Source organism: Symphalangus syndactylus, chromosome 4 (genome assembly GCF_028878055.3).
Source record: "Symphalangus syndactylus isolate Jambi chromosome 4, NHGRI_mSymSyn1-v2.1_pri, whole genome shotgun sequence".
NCBI lineage: Eukaryota > Metazoa > Chordata > Mammalia > Primates > Hylobatidae > Symphalangus > Symphalangus syndactylus.
The window spans coordinates 125,269,820-125,292,912 of record NC_072426.2 but is presented as its reverse complement, the minus strand read 5'-3'; the positions used below and the strand labels follow the sequence as shown (position 1 = coordinate 125,292,912).

General features: G+C 42.1%; 1 long non-coding RNA gene across 1 annotated transcript; it reads right to left on the bottom strand.

Moving 5' to 3' along the window:
- Positions 1-10,100: 10,100 nt before the first annotated feature.
- Positions 10,101-21,779, bottom strand: LOC129481140 (uncharacterized). Its single transcript, XR_008657273.2, has 3 exons — positions 21,540-21,779; positions 16,167-16,228; positions 10,101-10,688 (listed from the first exon to the last, which is right to left on the bottom strand). It is a non-coding gene; the product is annotated as an uncharacterized lncRNA (long non-coding RNA).
- Positions 21,780-23,093: the final 1,314 nt, after the last annotated feature.

Genomic DNA, 23,093 nt, shown 5'->3' with positions numbered 1-23,093 from the left:
TCATAGGAGCTGGGGCTGGAGAAGAGAATCCATGATCTGAAGCAATTACTGTCAGGCCTGTGCTAACCAAAGAATCAATAAGGCTTTATCAAAGCCCAGCTGAAGTTGGATTTCTCCTCAAGAAACATATAAAGAGCTGGAAAACATCCAGAGGAGAATGAAAATGATCAAGTAAATGTGATTTTTGTATGAGGAGAAGCTGAAATGATTGGAACTCTTCAGCCTGAAAGCACAAAGGCTGAGCAAGATGTGATCAAAGGGTTTATATTATGAAAGGGACAGAAGGAGAGGAAGACACAGTCTGGCTCACTGAAACTTGCAAAATTCTACAAAGGAACGCACCCTGAAACCTGAAAGATGTCGTTTTAAGATAAAGAACCAAAACACTACTTTCTATAGCAGGTTAGTTATTGGCATAAGGTATGGTGTAAGATAAATACAGCAGGAAATTGAATTCTGAGACTGGATTTTCAAAAATGTATACAAACATTACATAGAAATAAGCAAGACTTGTGCATGGTTGAAAGCAGAGTGGAAAAAGAATATGGTTTTGAGATAGAGAGACCTGGTTTTGAGCTCCCCTTACCAGTGTGTTCCATCATTCATCCAACAAATACATAGCACTGTTGAACACCTGCTATGCATTTGCACTGAGCTACACAGCAGGGTACTGGTAGTGTTTCTTGATTTGGTGCTCCCGGAGGCCACGTGTTCCAGATAGTGTAGCATCAAGATGGAAGAGGGCCTGTCAAGACATGCATGGTTCCTGTCTTCATAGGGTTTACAATTTAGTGGAGAAGGTAGATATAAATAAATGATTGCAGAAATAATTATTTAAATTAAAATTTTGATAAGTGCCTCCAGGGGCAAGCACAGGGTGCTGTGAGAGCATCCAGAGGGACTAAACTAATCTGGGTGCATGAAGGAAGATTTTTTGAAGGGAGTGATATTTAAGCTGAAATTTATTACAAAACCAATAAGAATTGGCAAGTACCAGGCGTGCCGGTTCATGAAGAAGAGAAACTAACGTCTATAGTACTTTTCTTGAACCCAACTCTTTCACTAATGCTTTCATTTACTCCTTCCTATAATCCCATTAGGTATGCTTTTTTTAGCTCCATTTTTACAAATGAGATTGAAGAATGCCTGTAATCCCAGCACTTTGGGAGGCTGAGGGGGGCAGATCACCTTAGGTCAGGAGTTTGAGACCAGCCTGGTCAACATGGTGAAACCCCATCTCTACTAAAAACATAAAAATTAGCTGGGCATGGTGGCAGGTGCCTGTAATCCCAGCTACTCAGGAGGCTGAGGCAGGGAGAAACGCTTGAACCCAGGAGGCAGAGGTTGCAGTGAGTGGAGACTGTGCCACTGCACTCCAGCCTGTGCAACAGAGCAAAACTGTGTCTCAAAACAAAACGAAAGAAACAAACAAACAAAAAGAATTGGCAAGCGACCAGGAAGGTGAAGAGAGTTCCGGGCAGAAGAAAAGGCAAGAGTGAAGGCCTAAGGCTGACAAATTCCTTACCCTCTCTGAGCCTCAGTTTCCCCATCTGTAGTAAATGTTGCTGGTGGCCCACACAAGACACATCCCACAGCTGCTTGGAGTGTTGGCTACCAACAGCCCACAGCTGCCCCTTTGGAGAATTCATCCTCTGCCTGGAGAACTGCATCACCTGAAATGCCTGGGAAGTGATGGTACCCCATTCCATCTTCACTGTGGGCAGGTGGAAAGGGGCGGCTGCAGCCCAACCCAAGGATTGACTGGTACAGGGGAACAAAAGGCCAGCCCTTCCCTCATGCTGTGGTGTCACTCCTGCTCCAGACATATATGGGATCAGCCTAAGCCTGGACTTCAGTGGACATGACACCTTTGCTTGACTTCCTCTCCTGTCTTCTCTGGAGACCTCTCCTGAGAGTGCTGTCTCCATGTGCACTTACACAAGAGTCTCCATCTCAGGCTCTGCTTCTGGGAATGCCACCCAGGGTGGTCACCTTAAATGAAATCATGGATTTAAAGCACCTGAGAGGGCCAGGCACGGTGGCTCACGCCTGTAATCCCAGTGCTTTGGGAGGCTGAGTCAGGCAGACTGCTTGAGCTCAGGAGTTCAAGACAAGCCTGGACAACATGGTGAAACCCTGTCTCTACAAAAAATATGAAAATTAGCTGGGCGTGGTGGCATGTGCCTGTAGTCCTAGCTAATCAGGAGGCTGAGGTGTGAGGATCACTTGAACCTGGGCAATGAAGGCAGTAGTGAGCTCAAATCATGCCCCCTCCACTACAGCCTCGGCACCAGAGAAAGACCCTGTCTACAAACAAACAAACAAGAGGGGCCTGAGACACATACTGATGGTCATGCAGTGGAAGAGCACTGGACTAAGAGTCCGGTGGGGTGCGGTGGCTCACGCTTGTAATCCCAGCACTTTGGGAGGCCGAGGCGGGCGGATCACGAGGTCAGGAGATTGAGACCACGGTGAAACCCCGTCTCTACTAAAAAATACAGAAACTTAGCCGGTCGTGGTGGCGGGCGCCTGTAGTCCCAGCTGCTAGGAGAGGCTGAGGCAGGAGAATGGTGTGAACCTGGGAGGCGGAGCTTGCAGTGAGCCGAGACTGTGCCACTGCACTCCAGCCTGGGCGATAGAGTGAGACTCCGTCTCAAAAAAAAAAAAAAAGAGTCCACGGCACTGGCAGAATGAGCCCTGGGAGCATCTCTTGATACTTCCTTCCAGATATCTGGATACTTTGCTTTGTGCAAGGAAGTTAACTGTACTGTTAACAAAATACATTCATATCCATCATCTAATTTGTCTTTCAAAACAATCCCTTGGAGTAGGAGGCAGCAGGTATCATCTCATGCCTCATGGTCCAGATGAGGAAAGCTAGGGTCAGAGAGATGAGTGACTTGCTGGAGCTTACCCATCTGTGTTGCTGGGACTCAGAGCTGTGACCTTGGTCACCAAGCTCTTTCACCTCCACACACCTCGCCCATCCTGTTGATTGGTGCCCCTGTACGGATTGAGCACAGATGGAGATTGAGGACTTGCCTGACGTGATGTGGCATTTTCATGCTCTTGTGAATTTGCTTTCATCTTTGCTAATTCGACCTTGAGGGAAAACATGTTAACTATGTGAATACACATAACACTTTCAAAATGTGTATCTGTGTTTTCTTTTTTCCAAACAATGACATATGCTGGCTTCCTTTACCTCTGAGATTCAACTAGTGCATAACAATCTAAAGGGGAAAGTAAATGAAATGGTTTGGGTACTGTTTCTGTTAGAGAATTAAGGAAGTCTTGAAGAGCCCCAGCCTCTCAGGCAAATTTGCTGAAAGATGCCGAATGATACCAGGGAAGGAGTCCCACCCACTCTCTCCTGCTGTAAGCTTTGAATAAGAGGGCAGAGTGACCTTGTACGTAACCTATCTGGTCCTGAAATTCTATAGGCAGAAAAAAGAATGCGTTGGCATTTGTGTGATAGCCTCTGGATTTTTCTTTCCCTGCCTCCAAGTGCACAGAAACAGGACTTTCATTTCTTGAGAGTTAATTTCCTTCAGCAGCTTACTCTCCATCTGAAGTCACAATCCTCTTTGGGGAAGCAATTGGTTATTGTGTAAAGGATTTTGAAGTTACATACTAAGGATTATGACTCTATTTGGTGAGTAAGAAGCAGTGTCAGGAGAACTCTTAAGCACCAAATACCCAGTTTTGATGAAAATGTTCCTAGTGGAGATAAATAAGGGAAGGAACAGTAAAATCTATGAAGTTGTTATGGGAGGGAGAATTGCTAATGAGAACTTCATCCAAATGTGGCACATCATTTTATCTATCAAACACTGCAATGTGTTTCTGCCAGGTGTACTGGGACACTCTGGTTATAAATTGAACTTTACTGGTTTTATGAAACTCTTTGTTCTCATTATTTTTATCACATCACTCTTGCCATAAACATAATCCCTGCCCTGCCTACCTCTGAGGACTTCAGCGAAGAACAAATGAGAAAATGTGCAAAATCACTACATTTCTGCAGAGAAGTCTTCTCGTCATGTGTAGCTCATCACAAAACAGAAAGTCCACAGTATGGTTGTTTCACATTCCTGACTGGTAGCATTTTTTAACACGGTTCTACAAGAACACTGTTTTATTTAAACATGTACACGAACCTGACCGAAATAATGCTCATGAAATATTAACCTAAGAAATCTAACCCAAAATGCATGATGTGGGAAAATTGCAAATTTCATAATGCTGATCATTCAGTGTCTTTCACTACTGTTTAATTTTTTATGTAAGCCACATATTTGCAACCAGAGTTTGTTGGCCTACAATTCAGAATGTTAACTTTAGCATCACATGGCTCCAGGGAAGCCGGGCCTGTTTGCTCATGGGAGGTACGTGTGTACTCCCATTTGGCTCTCTGAGTTAATTCATTAAACAAAAAAATGTGTCCTTATCCTGCAGATCCCCTTTTCCTATGGGTTACCATGGCTTCCAGCCAAAAGTCATTTTGATTAGCCTCCTTGCTTTAGTTTGGAAATAAATTCTAAGGAAAAGAACTCCAACATACATCCTGAAACCATGTGACTCCACCAGACCAGAAAATGCTACACGACTTATTGTGGGGATGGACTCTGAAGCCCAGAAGTACATGCCACTCTTATTTCTGCCCATTTGCTGTAGAATATAATCATATTTTCTTGAGAAGAACAGGCACACTATTGTGCTCTTAGTCAAAAGGTTCATATTTCCTCTGCGTTAAAGTGAACTTTCCGCCATTTTGAGCTCTCATTAGTTCTTATGAATCATTTTTCAAAGTCAGCCGTGAATGCCCATTTATCCAAAAGCCCATGTGTGATGCTCAAATGGCTGTATATTTCCTGCACAGTGACAAGTGATGCCCTTAATGATGACTCCAAGGTACCGTGAGATCCTGAAATGTCTGTAGAATCATCAAGGATCAAATAACACTCACCACAAGCTTAGGATTAAGTGTATGTGATTTGCTTATAATTCATTGCAAAACTGATAACTCTTGTTGATATATAGGTAAGTCTGTGTTAGATAAAATATTAGCCAACAATCCTATTATCCCAGTGTCAAATAAGAAAAAACACCCAACTAATATCTTTCAAAAATAGAAGCTAGGAGAGTGACTTTTAAAACAAATCTCCAGAGGACTCAGAACTTTGATTTTTAATAGATATGTTCATGAGGACTTTGCAGCCCTAAGTACATTCTTTTTTTTTTTTTTTTTTTTTAAATGTAGTCTTGCTCTTGTTGCCCAGGCTGGAATGCAACCTCCACCTCCCTGGGTTCAAGCGATTCTCCTGCCTCAACCTCCCAAGTAGCTGGGATTACAGGCTCCCACCACCACACCCAGTTAATTTTTGTATTTTTAGTAGAGACAGGGTTTCACCATGTTGGCCAGGCTGGTCTCAAACTCCTGACCTCAGGCGATCCACCCACCTTGGCCACCCAAAGTGCTGGGATTACAGGCATGAACCACTGCACCCAGCCCCTATTTACATGCTTAATGCAACACAGACATGTACAAATGCGTGGCCTTTTCTGACCATACACCTCATTGTGGATGGAGGGCAGTGAATTTGCTGCCTGCCTGTAGGGAGAGTCAAGATGTGGCTTAGATCATAGCTCTGATCAGAAAACCCCAAGGAGGTCTACAGCCTTACCACCTGTCTTAGTTTGTATTTTGTTGCTATACAGGAATACCTGAGGCTGGGTAATTTATAAAGAAAAAAGGTTTATTTGGCTCACAGTTCTGCAGGACATACAAGAAGCATGGTGCTGGCATCTGCATCTGATGAGGGTCTTAGGAAGCTTCCATTCATGGTGGAAGACAAAGGGGAGCAGGAATGTGCAGACCACACGGTGAAAGAAGAAGCAAGAGAGAGAGGAGGGAGCTGCCAATCTCTTTTTTGCTATCAGTTCTTGAGGAAACTAACAGAGCAAGAACTCACTCATTACCATGAGGATGTCACAAAGCCATTCATGAAGGATCCGCTCCCATGATTCAGACACATTTCTTTAGGTCCTATCTCTAACATTGGGGATCACATTTCAATATGAGATTTGGAGGGGACAAATACCCAAACTACATCACCACCCTGATCACACTCCATCTAGTCTGATCTTGGAAGCTAAGCAGAATCAGGCCTTATTAGTACTTGGATTCGACAAAACCCCAGGAGGCCCATTTTTAGAAGGCCTTATACCCAACCCAGGAGAATAAACACATCTTCCTCCTTACAGTAATATCCGGTGCTTCTCCATTGAGGAGTCTGTGGCCTGTCCTTGTGGGGTTGTCACCATACTGGTCTGTGGAAAGGTCCTCATGCCAGCTGGGACCCTTGGGTCTAAGATGACTTATCAGTCAGACCTATCCCCTTGGGGCAATTGGCAGTGGAGCAAGTGCTAGCGTTGTCCTATGCAACAGGATATATTCATTGGTTTTCAGTTAACAAAGAATACTGGTTAATTGCAAGGACTTTGGTGTTAACCAGACCAGCTTTAAACCCCCTTTTTGCCAATTACCAGCTATTTACTTACCATTGTCAAATTGCATAACTGCTCCAAGCCTCCATTTTCTCATTTGTATATCAAAGATAATAATGCTACCAATAATATCTGCTTGCAGAGTTGCTGTGGATTAAATGAGATAATGTGTGCCACATCTTTGGCACAGTGCCTGGCACACAGTAAGCCCTCAATCAAGAGTGACTTTTGACAATGAGATATCATCTCACCCCAATTAATGGCTTGTATAAAAAAGACAGGGAATAACAAATGCTGGTGAGGATGTGACGGGAAAAGGGAACCCTTGTACACTGTTGGTGGGAATGTAAATTAGTGCAACCACTATGGAAAACAGTTTGGAGGTTCCTCGAAAAACTAAAAATTGAGCTACCATATGATCCAGCAATCCCACTGTTGGGTATATACCCAAAAGAAAGGAAATCAGTATATTGAAGAGATATCTGCACTCCCATGTCTGTTGCAGCACTATTTACAATAACTAAGATTTGGAAGGAATCTAAGTGTCCATCAACAGATGAATGGATAAAGAAAATGTGGTACATACACCACAATGGAGGTGGTGTACCACATATACCACAATGGAGAACTATTCAGCATTAAAAAGAATGAGATCCAGTCATTTGCAACAACAAAGATGGAACTGGAATCATTATATTCAGTGAAATAAGCCAGGCACAGAAAGACAAACATTGCATGTTCTCACTTATTTGAGGGATCTGAAAATCAAAACAATTTAACTCATGGACATACAGAGTAGAAAGATGATTATTAGATGCTGGGAAGAGTAGTGGGGGATTGGAGGGGGAAGGGGATGCTTAATGGTTACAAAAAAATAGAAAGAATAAGATCTACTATTTGATAGCAAAACAGGGTGGCTATAGTCAATAATAATTTAATTGTACATTTAAAAATAACTAAGAGAGTAATTAGATTGTTTGTAACTCAGAAGATAAGTGCTTGGAGGGATGGATATCCCTTTTCCCATGATATGCTTATTTCACATTGCATGCCTGTATCAAAACAGCTCATGTACCACATACATATATACACCTACTAAGGACCCACACAAATTAAAAAAAAATAAAAACACCAAGGTGGGTAAAAAAGAGAGATTGACTATTGTTTTTATCTGGCAACCTTCCACAATCAAATATACATATATACATGTGCAGGCTTCCTTTATTCTTGCTGATTTAATAACCTAAAATCATTTTCTCACTCATTATTATAATAGTAATCATTATTACAATTACTGCTTATTCATGACACCTCAAATTATGGTAATTATTGTTTTTAATCCTGCTCTCACAAATGTCATTAATAACTACCAACCATTAGTTGTCATTAATAATTTCCAACTTAGTGACATCTCACCTCACGTGCGGGATAAATGAGAGTTTGTTTTCTTAGTGCCAAGGGCTGGCCATAAGTGAAGGATGTGTCTCTATTAAACAAAAATCCACTGCAATGTTCAAAGTGAGTTTGTTTTCTGCTCTGAACTAAACACAATAACCGACTAAATTTAATGTCCAGCCTAAAACATTTTATAAGATCCTCTTCTGAAAGCAAACATTCAAGGCTATGAGAAGCGTGTGAAATCATGTATACTGGGCACGAGTATGCCACCCACGGTTCTATGGGCAATATTCTGGAAGAAATAACTGGGTTGGTGTGCTTGTTTTAAAGCTATATGAAATATCAACTCACTTTAATAAACTCTACATAATAAATGCATGAGTATATGGGTATATAAGCTAAATCTCATTAACTTCCATATTTTTCCAAATTATTTTATTTACTGGGATTTTGCTAAAATTAAATACAGTATGTGGGATAGAAACCAGAGCGTGGGGCTTCAGCTTCTGAGAGAATAAACTACGGTGAAACTTGGCTTCACTTGAGCCATGAAATGACAGGTTGTTAGAGCGACAAATGAGAGATGAAGAATGAACAGCATTCCGTGTGGGTTCTAGACTTTTGATTTCCTTCCCCGTCACGTCCCATGCAGCTTTCTTTAGCTGCCGGGGTGAAGAGACGGTGGCAATCAGCAGGTCCTGGAGAGGACACAGGATGGGGAGGGACAGGCAGTGAGGCTCAGGTGCCCTCCCTTCACCCCCTCTTTGAGAGGGTACGCTAAGTTGGCATGGCCATTCTCACATGTGCAAAGGCAGCTGGATCCATCCCTGAAATGATTTTCTGCTCATGCAATTTCTATACTCTTGCTTTGTTCCCTGAAGGGTAATAATACGGACTTCTCAAGGTCAGGGACTAAGTTGTACTCAGGTTGGTAACTCCAGCGCGTCACACAGGGCCTGGTGAACAGATGGTGCCCTCTAAAGATTCCTGAATAAAAAGGCAACTGTGCAGAGTACATCCAAAAGTGGGTGGGTGTAGCATGGAAATGTGTGGGGCAGAAGAGAAAAAACAGCCTGGGGCTCTTTCTGGTCCTATAAAACGGACTCAGGTCACCGTGGGTCATGGCTACCTTTTCCCACTTTGATTTCTGTGTGGTAGAGAGAGGTTTTCAGTTAAACCATTTGAAAATCCATCCTTGTCAATCAAAATGTTCAAATATCTACAATTTAAGGTTCAATCAAATGGTAGGCAGAGGGGTTAAGAGCATTTATTTCGGATGCAGAAATCTGAGTTTGAATTCTGACCTCTCTGCTTAGAACCCATGTGACATTGAACATGTTACTCCACATTTCTCAGCTTCCATTCCTTTGTGGACCTGCATAGTTGTCAAGTTGTAACAATAACACATTTCCTGTTTAGCTGCTACTGTACCGTCTCCAAGGTTTTAGCACTCAGACCTGGTTCTATTCCTTTTTTTTTCTTTTTTGTGAGGGAGTCTCGCTCTGTCACCCAGACTGGAGTGCAATGCACTATCTTGGTTCACTAAAGCCTCCACCTCCCAGCTTCCAGCAATTCTCCTGCCTCAGCCTCCCAGGTAGCTGGGATTACAGGCATGTGCCACCGCACCTGGTTACTTTTTGTATTTTTAGTAGAAACGGGGTTTCCCCATGTTAGCCAGGCTGGTCTTGAACTCCTGACCTCAGGTGATCCACCCGCCTCAGCCTCCCAAAGTGCTGGGATTACAGGTGTGAGCTACTGGGCCCAGCTGGTTCTATTCCGTTTTATTTGTCCTCTATTGTCCTAAAGGTAGATCATGGCCATATTTTGTTAGTCACTCTCCCACTCTGCAGTGTACTTTCTGCATGATGTTAGTCATTATACTGTTTGTCATTTTAAAATAAGATTGAACTAGAAGCTTGAAAACAGTCATTCTATTGGTTTTTTCTATTAAAATCAGAAATTTCAATACAGGCGGAAAGCATTTTTTGGTATTTAATTATTCAAACTAATGGGTTTTGTTGTAATGAGATTTTTAAAAACCATTATGATTGGCAAAGGGCTGAGGCTTAAAATATTTTCTTTTACAGATATGCGCTGCTTTAATGAAACCCAATATGCAAAAATCTAAACTTAGGTAAATTGGAAGCTTTATCTAGGCTTATATTGTTTACATTACAAAAGGGCTATTCTGCTTCACTAAAGCATTTATTTCAGTGTTCCTTAAAAAGTGAGATCTCTGTGGTGCATTTAGAATACAACTTGAATGATTACCAGGTTATTTACACACAGGTGTTTTGTGTAAAGCAAGGTTCACCTAGGGAGAGGTTGGGCTGCACTAGGAATGACTCTGTATTGTGTAATCAGCCAGTGAAGAGGAACTGAGAAGAGATTTTGAGTGACATCCTCATAGAAGGTAAGAAAGATTCAACATGCGACTTTCAGGGCCCTATCTCATCTTGATGTGAAGGCATCTGTCAAATGTACCATTATATCTCTTTAGCTTAAATGGAGCGGTGTTTAGCGATTAAAGTAATGGAACATGAATCAGGAGTCGTGTTTTCTGTTTCTGTCTCCTGTACCTTCCAAGTAGGTAGTCTTGACGTGTTCACTTTAATGCCAGTTCACTTTAAAGCAATTATTTCCATCCTAGGCGAGGCAGTAAAACCTTGTTAATGTTTTTAATAGCCTGTGAACTCTTCAGACGAAATATCTGGCCTTTGTGCCCTCCTCAGCTTGTGAACCAATTGCCAGCAAGCCCTCTACTCACCATGTGTCCTCACCTTTATAAAGAAAAGAAATGGTTATACACATCAAATCATGAGTAGTGAAATTAAGAAACAAAAAGAACTGTCACTGAAACTGTACTTAAAAACTTTCCAAACAGCTTTAGTAAATAAAACTTTAAAATCTGTTAAGTGGACAGCAACCTGTCACTAAAGCTGTTGTACAGGCTATTTTATTCAAAAGAATTTGTTAAACATATATCAGCAAGTCAGGGCCAGTTTGTGTAGCTAGCAAAAAGACAGAAATATCCTCATTATATAGAAGTGGGCAAAATACTGAATATATCTCACAATCTAAATTATGAGCGTTTGAAAGTAGAGTTTTGATGATTTTAGACCTATGGTCTTTGAAAGTAAACATTAGTTCTAGAATTGCAGTAGAATCAGATTTTTTGATATAATCATTTAAATATATAATTGCTTTACTTATCTATGAAGGGAAAGCAAACTGTCTTTAAAAGAAAACAAAAGGGATGTGATAGATGTGTATTTAAAGGAAAAGGAAGAAACCCACATGATGAATTAAAGCTAAGGCTAAGTAGATAAGCTATCTCCCTTCCTTTTGCTTCTAAGAGTAGAATTTATTCATTTATTCCTACTTTTTACATGTAATATGAAACCAACCTCCTCAGAACCCAGAACAGTTCCTGGAACAGAATAGCCACTCAATAAACGAGTGAGCTGGCATTTTTGGAAGTGCTGTATCTCCATATGCTCAGTGTGGGTATGGTGCCGTACAAAGGCAGGATGGCAAGTGCAGACCAGGCCCTATCCCAGTCACACTAGCAGCTAGCACAGGTGGTTGGTTAGCAGAGACCCAGGACCCATCACTGCACCCCAGCTAGGGGCAGCCACCCATGGGCAGCAGAATTCCTGAGCAGGGTATTGATTAAAGTAGGATTTTTGAGTCCCAGAGAGAATGGACAGACAGACACGGGAGTAAGGAGAGGAAACCTGGTTGCAGCCAGGCTAGAAACCAGTGAGTCTTGATGCCGAGTCCCTGATATCTGAGGTCAGGACCTATCCTGGGAACTCACATCAGGTTGAACTTGAATATGGAAGACCACTGTTCCCAGCTCTGGGGCAAGGGACTACGTTAAGGTTGGGAATTTAGCAATGACATGGAGTTAGCATGTCTATGGTTTCCTAGGTCGTGAAAGAAATAAGAAAGGTTTTAAAATCTACGATCTGATTATGTCTCACAGAGTGCTACCGATTCACATATCAAAACAGAATAATTATGAACAAGGGTTATTTAAATTAAGGCTTTCTCTAAGCATTCCATTAATGCTGGTCCCAGAAATAGTCTAGAATAGATAGTTTGTTTTTTCCTTTAATGAAGAAGGCTTTCCCTACCCTCTATCAGGAAGGCATGAAATAGATGGTACCCTTAAGCTAGGTAATTTGAGGAGGGTTTAATAGAGGGACTATTTACAAAAATGTAAATTGGATTTAGGAAACCAAAAGGGATAGTGCAGTGCCCCTTACTCCCAATAGCAGGAAGCCATTCCACCTTCAGACATGAAGGGCAGTGTTTGGAGAGGGTTTCCCACTTAAGTCTTTGTAGAGAGATAAAGGATGGGAGACAGTGGGGAAATAAACACCCCAATCATAGCATTGCCTCACCCATTCATCTCCCGCCACCCCTCTCACTGGCTGAACCAAACCCAAAGCCAGAGGCCACAGAGACCAGCCTCCCAGGCAGAGCTGGATGGAGAAGGGCAGAGAGCGGACCTGGAGGGGCAAAGGGTAGCCAACACAACTCTCTGGGAAATTAATCCATATTAAGAAACCGATACTGTTTAGCTGCATACCAGATACCAGGAAGAAAACTTTAAAAAAAGAAAATATATATACTGCAAAGACATTGCAGAATGGATAAAAATATTAATTTGGAGAAATAGATGAAATCAGCTCTATTTGACTTTTCAGCACATTTAAATATTGGTAGCACATTTCATAAAAGCACCCAATAGGTAGATGTCTTTGGTTAGACTGCAAACTTCCTGAGGGCAGGACCTGGACTTTATTGCTCATCCTTCACAACCAATACTGTGCCTGGCACATATCATGTGTTCAGTAACCACTTGTGGAGTGATTACATACATGAATTAATGAATGAAGTATATTCTAGTTTATTTTTCTTGTCAAAGGAAGCTTTATCCAAAAAGAAAAACAATCACAGAAAACCTCTTTGATCATCTACCCCCATGTTTGAAAATTCTTTCTAAACTATAACATTGGTTGTTCCTGCCATTCTAAGAGGATTACACTAAGCATGAAGGAATATTTTTTGGTTGACTTAGAATCTAGCAACACTTGGGGCTGTCATTCTAAATTGTACGTGTGGGCAATAGGGCTGATTTTCAAGATACTCATAGCTTTTAAACACAAATAAATAAACATGTGGGAATTGCCACACCAGATCAGACTGATGGTTTATTCTGTTAAGAATTCTCTGCTAGGGGTACAGATTCCACATTTTTCCTTAAGTGTAAACTCTGATTAATTTAGGATTGGAATTAGTTAGGTTCCAATGGGTAGAGATTTTACTTCTCCACCAAAAAAAATTTTTTTTTCTGACACTATCATATTTGAGTTCTCTTCTGGTGTTTTTCCAATGTCACTAAACAATTTAACTTAAATTGTCTCTGGACTGTATTTTTTAGTTAATATTTTTCCTATTTGAAAGAGAGTCAAACAATTAGGTCATGTTATCGTATTCCTTCTTCCCAATAGTAGATGAAATAATTGCAATTCTCTTTTAAACTTTCTCTCTCTATGATCCAAGTTCCCTAGTAATGTCGCCAGTTTGATGGCTCTTTGACAAACTCCTCCAAACCTCTCATAATCTTGAATAAACAAAATGAGGGCCATTGACCTGGCCACTTTTGGTGTTCTGAGGACAGTCTGGGCCAGGGTTCTGTCACAGGTGTGGACTGATCAGAGAACGCTGACTTTCACACCTAAAAAGAAGCTTATAACTCAGCTTATGTGGGTTTCCCTGGTTAACTTTGTTTAATGCTAGGGTAATTTCCTGGCAGTGGCCTCTGGTAATTTTCTGTGGTCTACACCTCTTGTCCTTTCAGAAATCTGGCTTTTAACACTGATTCTATTCTGTTTCCAAAGTAACAAATCATTGCAGGCACATGGAAATCTCCCAGCTTTCACAACTCTTTAAGTCTCCCCTTCCACTGTTTCTAAAAGAAAATTTCTCCTCCTATTCCCTATACCAGACTTTGAAGTCACTTCTATTTTTTGGTTGCTGTAGAAAGACTGAGCCCCCTGCTGTGGGAAAGAGCCTTTGTAGACGCACAGATTGATCAAATCTCCTCTAAAACCTCTGGTAGAACTAATGACGTGGCCTCTTTAGTCTGTATCTTTTACCCTTCTCTTCCCTTTTTCCCAATCCCATTTCTACTTCCCATCACACCCAAGCCATTTTTGTGGCTAACCTTTGAACCCTCTACAAACCATCATTTGTGGCTTAATTTTGAACTCTCTACAAGTTCTTTATTTCCCTCCCTAGTTTAGTTCTGACTTCTTGAAGAAGGGACAAACTATACTTTAATAAGAGGAGAAAATAAAATTTAAATTATACTATATATATGAAGATATACATAAACAAAAAAGTTAAAAATCAAAAAATAGATCAGCAAAAAATTAATAAGATAAAAATTTCCTCTAATCCTATTATTCAGAGACAACCGTTTTTTCCATTTTGATGTATATGAATAGTCTTTTCTAAAACAACCATATGTACGTGTTTTTAATAAAATAGGACAATACTATTTATGTCTTTTTAATCTCTTCTAAATAATACATTGAAGATATTTTCCATGTCAATCTTTTACATCATTTGAAGTGACTGCATCCAATTCCATTTTGTCAATGTTCATAGTTTATTCAACAACGATCTCATTGTTCTGATTTTCATCTCACTACAGATGCTCTAATGGTCACCTCTATGCCTAACATTTGCATTTGCCAACATAAACAAATAGCTCTAGGTGGAATTACTATATCAAAGAGCATGCAAAATAGTGGGGACTTCTATACAAATCAACCATGTGGCTGAGATTTGGAATCTGATCTGCTGGGAATATTGAGAGTTTGAGGTAAGGGGAAAGATAAGAAAAGGAGGCTGCTTTGGAAGAATGGGAAGAACATGATTAATGAAGGAGGCCTGAAGGCATTCAGGTAAAGAAATCAGAGATTTGGAAGCTTCACTTATAAACCAAACATCCGGAGGAATGGGGTTCATAGAACACTTCAGAAATCTTAGTCTCCTCCCTGACTCAACTGAAAAACTAACTTTATAGATGGACGACACCTCAGCACTTCCCCATTTATCTCTTGGCATGTTTCCTCAGTGAAACATTTCTCAGATGAAAAACAGATTGCAACATCATGGTCTCAATAGAAAACACAGAGAGAGAGAGAGAGAGAAAGATTTTAAAAAGAGAGAGGATTTTAAAAAAAGGAAATTCAAAAGTCAGCATTGTTTATTTCATATAGCATTGCAAATTCCACCCCAACAAATCAAAGCTGCAGTAGGGTGTATACAACCACCATTCTCATGACCTTTGAAATTAGAGATGTGAGATGGCTGTTCTGGCATGTTTGTCTCCTTTGTGACTAGTCCAGTAAGGGTGTTGTCCCAGTTGTCTTAACATCTGATTGAAATAGAACCTTGGAATAAATATAGCAGACTGAGATTCTCCTTTCGGAACAGTTCACAAATACAACTAGGCTGAAGGAGGGACTTTGAGACTGTATCCAATGATGCCATTTCAACCATGGGTTGAGGAAATTAATAATAAAAACTAACATCCTTTGTCTTGGGTGGCCATAGAACATGTCCTCAATTCTGGACCCACATATCGCTTCAAGTCTGGATGACCCTGGAACCCAGAGCAAACATAAGGCACACCCACAAAAGAAGGAAGAGAAGGCAGAAGGAGACTAAGAATAGGAGAAAAGTAAAGAAAAGAGAAGGAGAGAAAAGAAAGAAGTGCAAATGGAGAGAAAGTAGAGAAACTGTTTCACTGCCATCAGTGGCATGAGAATAATGATTTGTTTATCCTGCTCTAAAGACTTCCTGTGCCAGAAGCCTTGAGATATTATAGTCTCTTCTCCTCCAGAAGAAAAAAAAATTTTCATACAGTTTGAAGTTTGCATAGCACTGGCCCTTAATACACACACACACACACACACACACACACACACACACACACAGTACTTAAATGGTCTCCCAGAAACAAACAGAGTGATTGTCAAGTCCTTGATGAACTGGTCTGTGATAAGCCACACATGGAAACGCAGGGGGAATGTACTTGTAGGAGGTCCAATCACTGGTACATTGTGTTGCCTTCAAGGGCGTGGTTCCAACACAACCTGAGTGCAGGATGTTTGATACCCATTCTTTCTGAGTGGGTTCTTTACCAACAACTTCTCCAAAATGGCAAGCCTTACTTCTCAGTACTGTCATCCAGGGTGGAGAGATGCTACAGCTGACAGCAGTGACTGGCAGGAGCCTGGAAAAGTACAATAATATTCTAAGTTGTCTTTAGTCTTATTTTTATTTAGGCTAATTTGCATGAGTGGTTTATGCCAAATGAGGATATTTTTCCTTCTCCTTGGAATAGCTTTATGTGAAAATATCACTCTTTTCAAAGTGCCCAAATATTACTGTGCTGAATAATGAGGCAGATGGAAAATAGGAAGGGTGGAGCAAGTTCAAAATGCTTTATGGTTGGCAGAATAGATGAGCTTTTCAGATTTCCAGTCTCCCTCTACTTTATTCATCTGAGAGCACCGTCTACTCCATCCTGCAAGGATGCAAGGACCAGAGAGGTTCCTGGCTGTCAGCTTCCAGAGGAGCCACATCAACCTCTACAGCCTCCTACACACAGCCTATTCAAAGGACATGCGGCTGCTGTCTGTCCCCGGGCTTAGCATGACGCATTCTAAGGAGTGAACATGCCCAGGGAAAGCTTCCAGGCTGTAGGACGTTGCTGCTTGCAGAATTCTGCCTGAAGCATCAACCTTTTTCCAAAAAGAGTATCCAAAATTCAGTGCATTATGAATTCTTAGAAAATGGAAGATTACAAGGAGTTTTTAATCCCTTTCTGAGCAGACAGAAGCAGGAAGCAACCACCAGCTAAATATTTGACTAAATCCAGTTCACAGTTTTGTGTTGCTGGTAACATGGGTATGTCTGCTCCATTTCCAGAAGGGCAGCTGCCATATAGATGGGTTCCAGTGTTGTTCCCCGGCTCCAGTGTGCCTGCCTCTTCTTGCTCTACCCAAACCTAAGCCACCCACCAAGGCCCGTGTGAAATGTCAGCAGCAATTGCAGGAAGCCTCTCCCGTGTAGACGCCTCCTTTCTGTACCAGTCCTCTCCACTAAACAATTTAGAGATTAATAATGTAGCAACAAGAGAGAGATTAAAAAGCCATCTGGTTGGCGGGCGCCTGTAGTCCCAGCTACTTGGGGGGCTGAGGCAGGAGAATGGCGTGAACCCGGGAGGCGGAGCTTTCAGTGAGCCGAGATTGCACCACTGCACTCCGGGCTGGGTGAAAGAGTGAGACCCTGTCTCAAAAAAAAAAAAAAAAAAAAAAGCCATCTGGTGAGCAGGCCCTGACACAGCTTAAAATACTCACAAAACCAAAGAGAGATGAGAACTCACAGTAAAAGCAAGAACTTGGGAGTCAGACAAGTTTGAGTTCAATTTCTAGACCTGCTACTTACTAGTTATACAGTTTTGGGGGTGTTTACATAACCATTTCATGCTTCAGTTTTGGAATAATAATAGTACCTACTATTTTTTGAGATCAGTTAATAGTAATTCTAAACAGTCTAATATAAATAGCATAAACATTAGCTATTGCAACTACTGCTTTTGCGGCTGGGATGGACCACCTATTGCCGATCCCCCGGGGGAGCCCCACTAACTTCATGACTGATGGAACTAGATTGAAAAGGCCACTCATGTCTGACTGGCTGATGTAATCAACAAGAGCCTGCACACGGGCAGGAAGGTCCTTGACCCTCAGTCTGTTCCTGGATGTCAAGAGCTCACGGGGCCAGAGTTCATTCGTCCATTCCCTCAGTGTTTGTGCTATTACGTGCTGGGCACTCATCTAGCAGCTGGATATAAAGCAATGAACAGAGCTGATAAAAATCCCTGCCCTCGTGGACCTTACACTCTAATTGAGAAAACGGGCATAAAAGTAAAATCTATGGCATCCCAAAGGCATAGGCAGTGCAAGGATGATATCATCTATTTGAGATAGGATGGCAGGATGACCTTAATGAGAAGGTGATGTTTGAGTAAGGCTATGACACCATCCCACTTCCTCCCAACATCCCTTCTCCTCAAGAGTTCCTCTCTTTCTATATCCATAGAAACTTAGCATGCACAGAGGCCATGAGCTACTTCTGCAGGCACAACACATGATCAGGAGGGGGAGAGATGATCCAGCTCCTGGCCAGCCCCAATGTAGAGAGAAATGGTCCCATTAGTCCTGATAGAGAGAGACATGTCCTGCTGATATAGCAGGGACAAAGAGGGTCACTGAGGGGCCCCAGGCAGCAGCAGCAGCAGGTGGTGATCAGAGAGTTCCACGCGGGCATCTCCAAAGGAGTTCTAGGGTGGGGAGGATAGACCTGCAAAGTGGTTCTGACCACTTTTGGAAGAGACAGGTAAACATCCTTTGGCAGCTGTGGCTCAAGAAAGTGGAGGGTGGTGACTACAAGGACTGAGAATGCTGAGAACTGAGCCGCCTTGCAGGCAGTGCCCCGCTGGAGACCACAGAGCCTGATGCTGCTAGCACCCGGCAGTGCTGGGAGGTGGAGACGCACAGCTGAGACTTAAGTTTGGTTGCCATCATCATTCCTTCCACCTCTTGGCTTTCCCTTCCAAAGCGGTGGCCCAAAAAGCATCCGTCATGGAAAATGTCTCTTGTTGTTTTATTTATTAGATTTATATTCTATGTAAGAGGACTGTAAGCATCTTAAGGGCAGAGACCAATTCTTACACTCCAATGCCCAAAATAACTCCCATAGGGCTAAGTAATCACCATAATAGCTGACACTTCTTGAGCATTGCCACATGCCACTGTCCCAAGTGCTTCACGGGGATGAGGGCTTTTAACTCTCACACCTCTCAGTGAGGTGGTAGCTTTATCATCTCCAGGTGAGGAAATGGAGGCACAGAGAGGTGAATACCTTGTCTGAAGCCACTCAGCCAGGAAGTGGCGGTTTGGCTGTAGCAGTAATGCTATGGGCTGAGTCTCACCCCTGCTGCCCCATAAATCTGTTATTGAAGTCCTGAGCCCTGTTACCTCAACTGTATTGAGAGACAGGGTCTTTAAAGAGGTATAAGTTAAAATGAGGTTGCTCATGTGGACCCTAAACCAATATAGTTTACGTGGTGTCCTTACAAGAAGAGGGAATTTGGACACAGACAGATACAGAGGGAGACCCCATGAAGGCACAGGGAGAAGGTGCCATCTGCAAGCCAAGGAGAAGCCTCAGGAGAAACCACCCTGCTGACACTTTGATCTTGGAATTTCTGCCTCCAGGATTGGAGAAAATAAAGTTCTGTTGCTGCTTAAGCCAACATAGTGGCTTCACCCAATCTGTGGTATTCCGTTATGGCAGCCCCAGCAAATTAATGCAGGTACCTAGTATTTTAGAAAGATCTGGAAGGCATTGCTTTATTTATGAGGTCACTCAATCTGGCCCTGCCGTCTCTCCTGTGTTACTGTGCAGAGGTGGTGTCTCTGGGTCCAAGGCATCTGGCATCCAGCAGCCTGAGATGCCCAAGGTTTCCTCAGTGCTACATGTGCCCCACTAGGTAGAAACATTCATCCTTATCACACAGAAACTGTTATTCACTGGATTACGCCTGATACAAATCATGGAACTTGACTTTTTCATTCATCTGTTCATTGGTTCATGGAACCAATAATTATTCCGTGCCTGCAATGTCTCAGGCACTGTCCTCAGTACTGGGACTATAAAGGTGACCAGAAATGTGTTACAGTCTCAGGGAAGTAATCGTACAAATAAATGTAAAATGTATTTCAATCAAGTAATCAATCAAGTAATATAAAATAATCAATGTGGTAAGAATTTATAAAGAGAGACACCATGTGATGGAAGCAGAAAGTAGGGGAAGTTGGCCAAGTAAGTGGGGGTCAGCAAAGGCGTGAGCCTCTGGAGATGGGGAAGATGGGTTATAGTTAATTACACAGAGAGGACATAGGGAGTATCCAGCAGGGGAGACAGCAGGGCCGAGACCCAAAAGAAACAACCCAACACACACCAGCCCTGCCTCTCAGATGCTTGCAGAATGGAGGGAAAAGGGAAGGAAAGGAGGAAGGAAGCAAGATGAGGAGAAGAAGAAAAGATAGAGTAGAAGAAGGAAAGTCAAAGGGAAGAAGGAAACTAACATTAATTGAAATGTACTACATTCCCAGCCGTGTGCTAGGCATCTTCACATGGTTCAGTTCATATTTTCAGCCATAATAAGAAACATCTCAACAGGATCGAGAGGAGAATGAGTACCTCCTTATATTTTAGCCCCCAGGTGCCTCCCTTGCCTCAAGGTCACCCAGGCCCAGCAGCTCTAGACTAGACACATGTTTCCATATCCCTGTGGCCTGGGCCACCAGCAGGAGGCCACCCCACTGTGCTGCAGCAAGCCCTCTCTCTGAAGCCCAGCACGGGCGCAGCGTTCTCTGAAAGCCTCACACAACCAGTTAGGCGCCCAGACAGTCCCCGCAGCTGAGCTACCACAGCCTGTGCATTCCATCACCTCTGCAGCCTCCCTGCAGGACTTTGAACAAAGCCCAGGGGGGCTGGTGAGGATAACAGAAGGTCAAGAATTGGTGGAATGTGATAGGATGTGCTGAAGGATTCAGATTCTCAGGAAAAGTCCAAGATAGCAGCAAGAATTTATAGCTCAAAACCAAGACCTGGAATACAAGCAGAGAGATAAACTGGGCTATTTTAAATTGCTGCCCAAGAAGTGCTTTTGTGCTATATATATACCAACAGAAAAAGAGAGAGAAAAGCTCAGATCAAAAATATTTTAACATGCATTTACTTGCCACTTTCAAAAGGCCTGGTAGCACTTAGGTCAGAGGAATTCCTTCTATTTTCTATAATCTATCACAGTGCTTACTTAGCACTGTCATTCTCCCACCTCCTTTACTAAAGAACACAAGTAACGGCTAAATGAAGTTTGTTAACCCATAATCTCCAAAAGTATGATTGAGAGCCTTGTCTTTTACCTAGATCAGCATCTATATTAAAGTCCACAAGAGAGTTTTTTTAAACATCTAAAGCTGGGAAAAGCTTTGCTTCCTTTCCAGTAATAAGAGCTATAGAACTTGCTATGTTTTCCCTTTTACCATGGCTACTAGGAAACTCAGAGTCATGATTAAAGTTCAACTGTTGCAATTATGTTGACCGTTATGCTTAACAATTACCATTTCTTTTAGACCAGATGTCCCGGTTTTCTCTTTCCTATTTACCATGGCTTCCATGAACATATTTTTGTTGTAGATTGCTGCACATTCTTTGAGAAGGGAGTGTAAACAAAAATCAAACAAGTTCTATTATCTGCCCCTGGGCCAAGCTTCTCAAACTAAGAATTCCTGTTCTTGGTCATTGCTTTAAAAGCCTTAGCCACTCTGACATGACAGAGATACCTTACCTTTCACCTCTAGTTCTCACAGGAAATAATTTGAGTGCAGAGTATATTATCTATTGCTATATAAAAAATTACCCCAAAGCTTAGCAGCTTAAAACAATAAACATTGATTATCTCACACAGTTTTTGTGAGTAATGAATGTGGGAGCCACTTAGCTGGGTGGTTCTGGCTTAGTCTCTCATAAGATTGCAGCAAAGTCATTGCCCATGGCTGCAGCATCTGAAAGCTTGACTGGTGCTGGAGAGTCTGCTTCCAGGAAGGCTTGCCACACTCCTGGCAAGGGAATATTGGTTGTGGGGGGGCTCAGTTTTTTCCACATGGGCTCCTCCATACAGCTGCTTGAGCATCTCACAACATGGCAGCTGGTTTCCTCCGAGCAAGTGATCCAAGGGAGAGAGCAAGAACAAAGCTGCAGTTCCTTTTATGACCTAGCCTTGAGGGTAACACATCATCATTTCCACCACATTCTATCCATAAGAAGTGAGTCACTAAGCACAGACCACATTGAAAGGGAGGGTAATTAGCCTCCACCTTTTGAAGGAAGGAGTATCAAAGAATTTATGGACCTATTTTAAAACCACCACTCAGATTATAAAACTATTTTCTTTTTTTTAAACTAAGTATAACTAGGGCACAACTCGGTATTCAACATTGCCTTTACCTAGCTGCAAACCGGGATAGAAAAAAACATGAAGGTTGGGCACGGTGGCTTACACCTGTAATCCCAGCACTTTGGGTGACTGAGGTGGGTGGGTCACTTGAGGTCAAGAATTCGAGACCAGCCTGGCCAACATGGTGAAACCCCATCTCTACTAAAAATGCAAAAAGACTAGCTGGATGTGGTGGTGGGCACCTGTAATCCCAACTACTTGACAGGCTGAGGCAGGAGGATCACTTGAACCCAGGAGGCGGAGGTTGCAATGAGCTGAGATAGTGCTACCACATGCACTCCAGCCTGGGTGACAGAGTGACATTCCATCTAAAAAAAAAAAAAAGCATGAAAAAGAAAATGTTTTTTTCCCAAATGATATTCTGCCAGCCAGCACACTGAAACTGCATGGATCTATGACATTCTAAATATAGTGTCTTAGTCTGTTCAGGGTGCTATAACAAAATACTTAAAACTAAGTAACTTATAAACAACAGAGAATTATTGCTCAGAGTTCTGGAGTCTGGGAAGTCCAAGATCAAGGCACCAGCAGATTCACTGCCTGGTGAGGACCCATTCTTCATAGATGGTGCCTTCTGGCTGAGCCGTCACATGGCAGAAGGGATGAACAAGCTCCCTCAGGCCTCTTTTATAAGGGCACTAACCCCATTCATGAGGGCAGAGTCTTCGTGACCTAATCACCTCCCAAAGGTCCCATCTTTTCATATCATAACTTTGGGGGTTAGGTTTTAACATACAAATTTTGGGGGGACATAAACATTTAAACCATAGCACACAGGCATATGTGTGTGTGAGAGAGAACATGACTCCAAATGGAGTGAGAATAAGAGACAAGACTAAGGTTTTGAAAGGAAAGAAAGGAAACAATGTTCTTAGCCAATCTTAAAGGTCAGCCCCACTTGAGACACAATAGAAACTAAAACTAAGGTGGCAAGGTCTAATGTATCCATAAATTACTCTCATCTTTTGTCAAACCTTCTGGTTAGACCTCCAGAGAGAAAAAT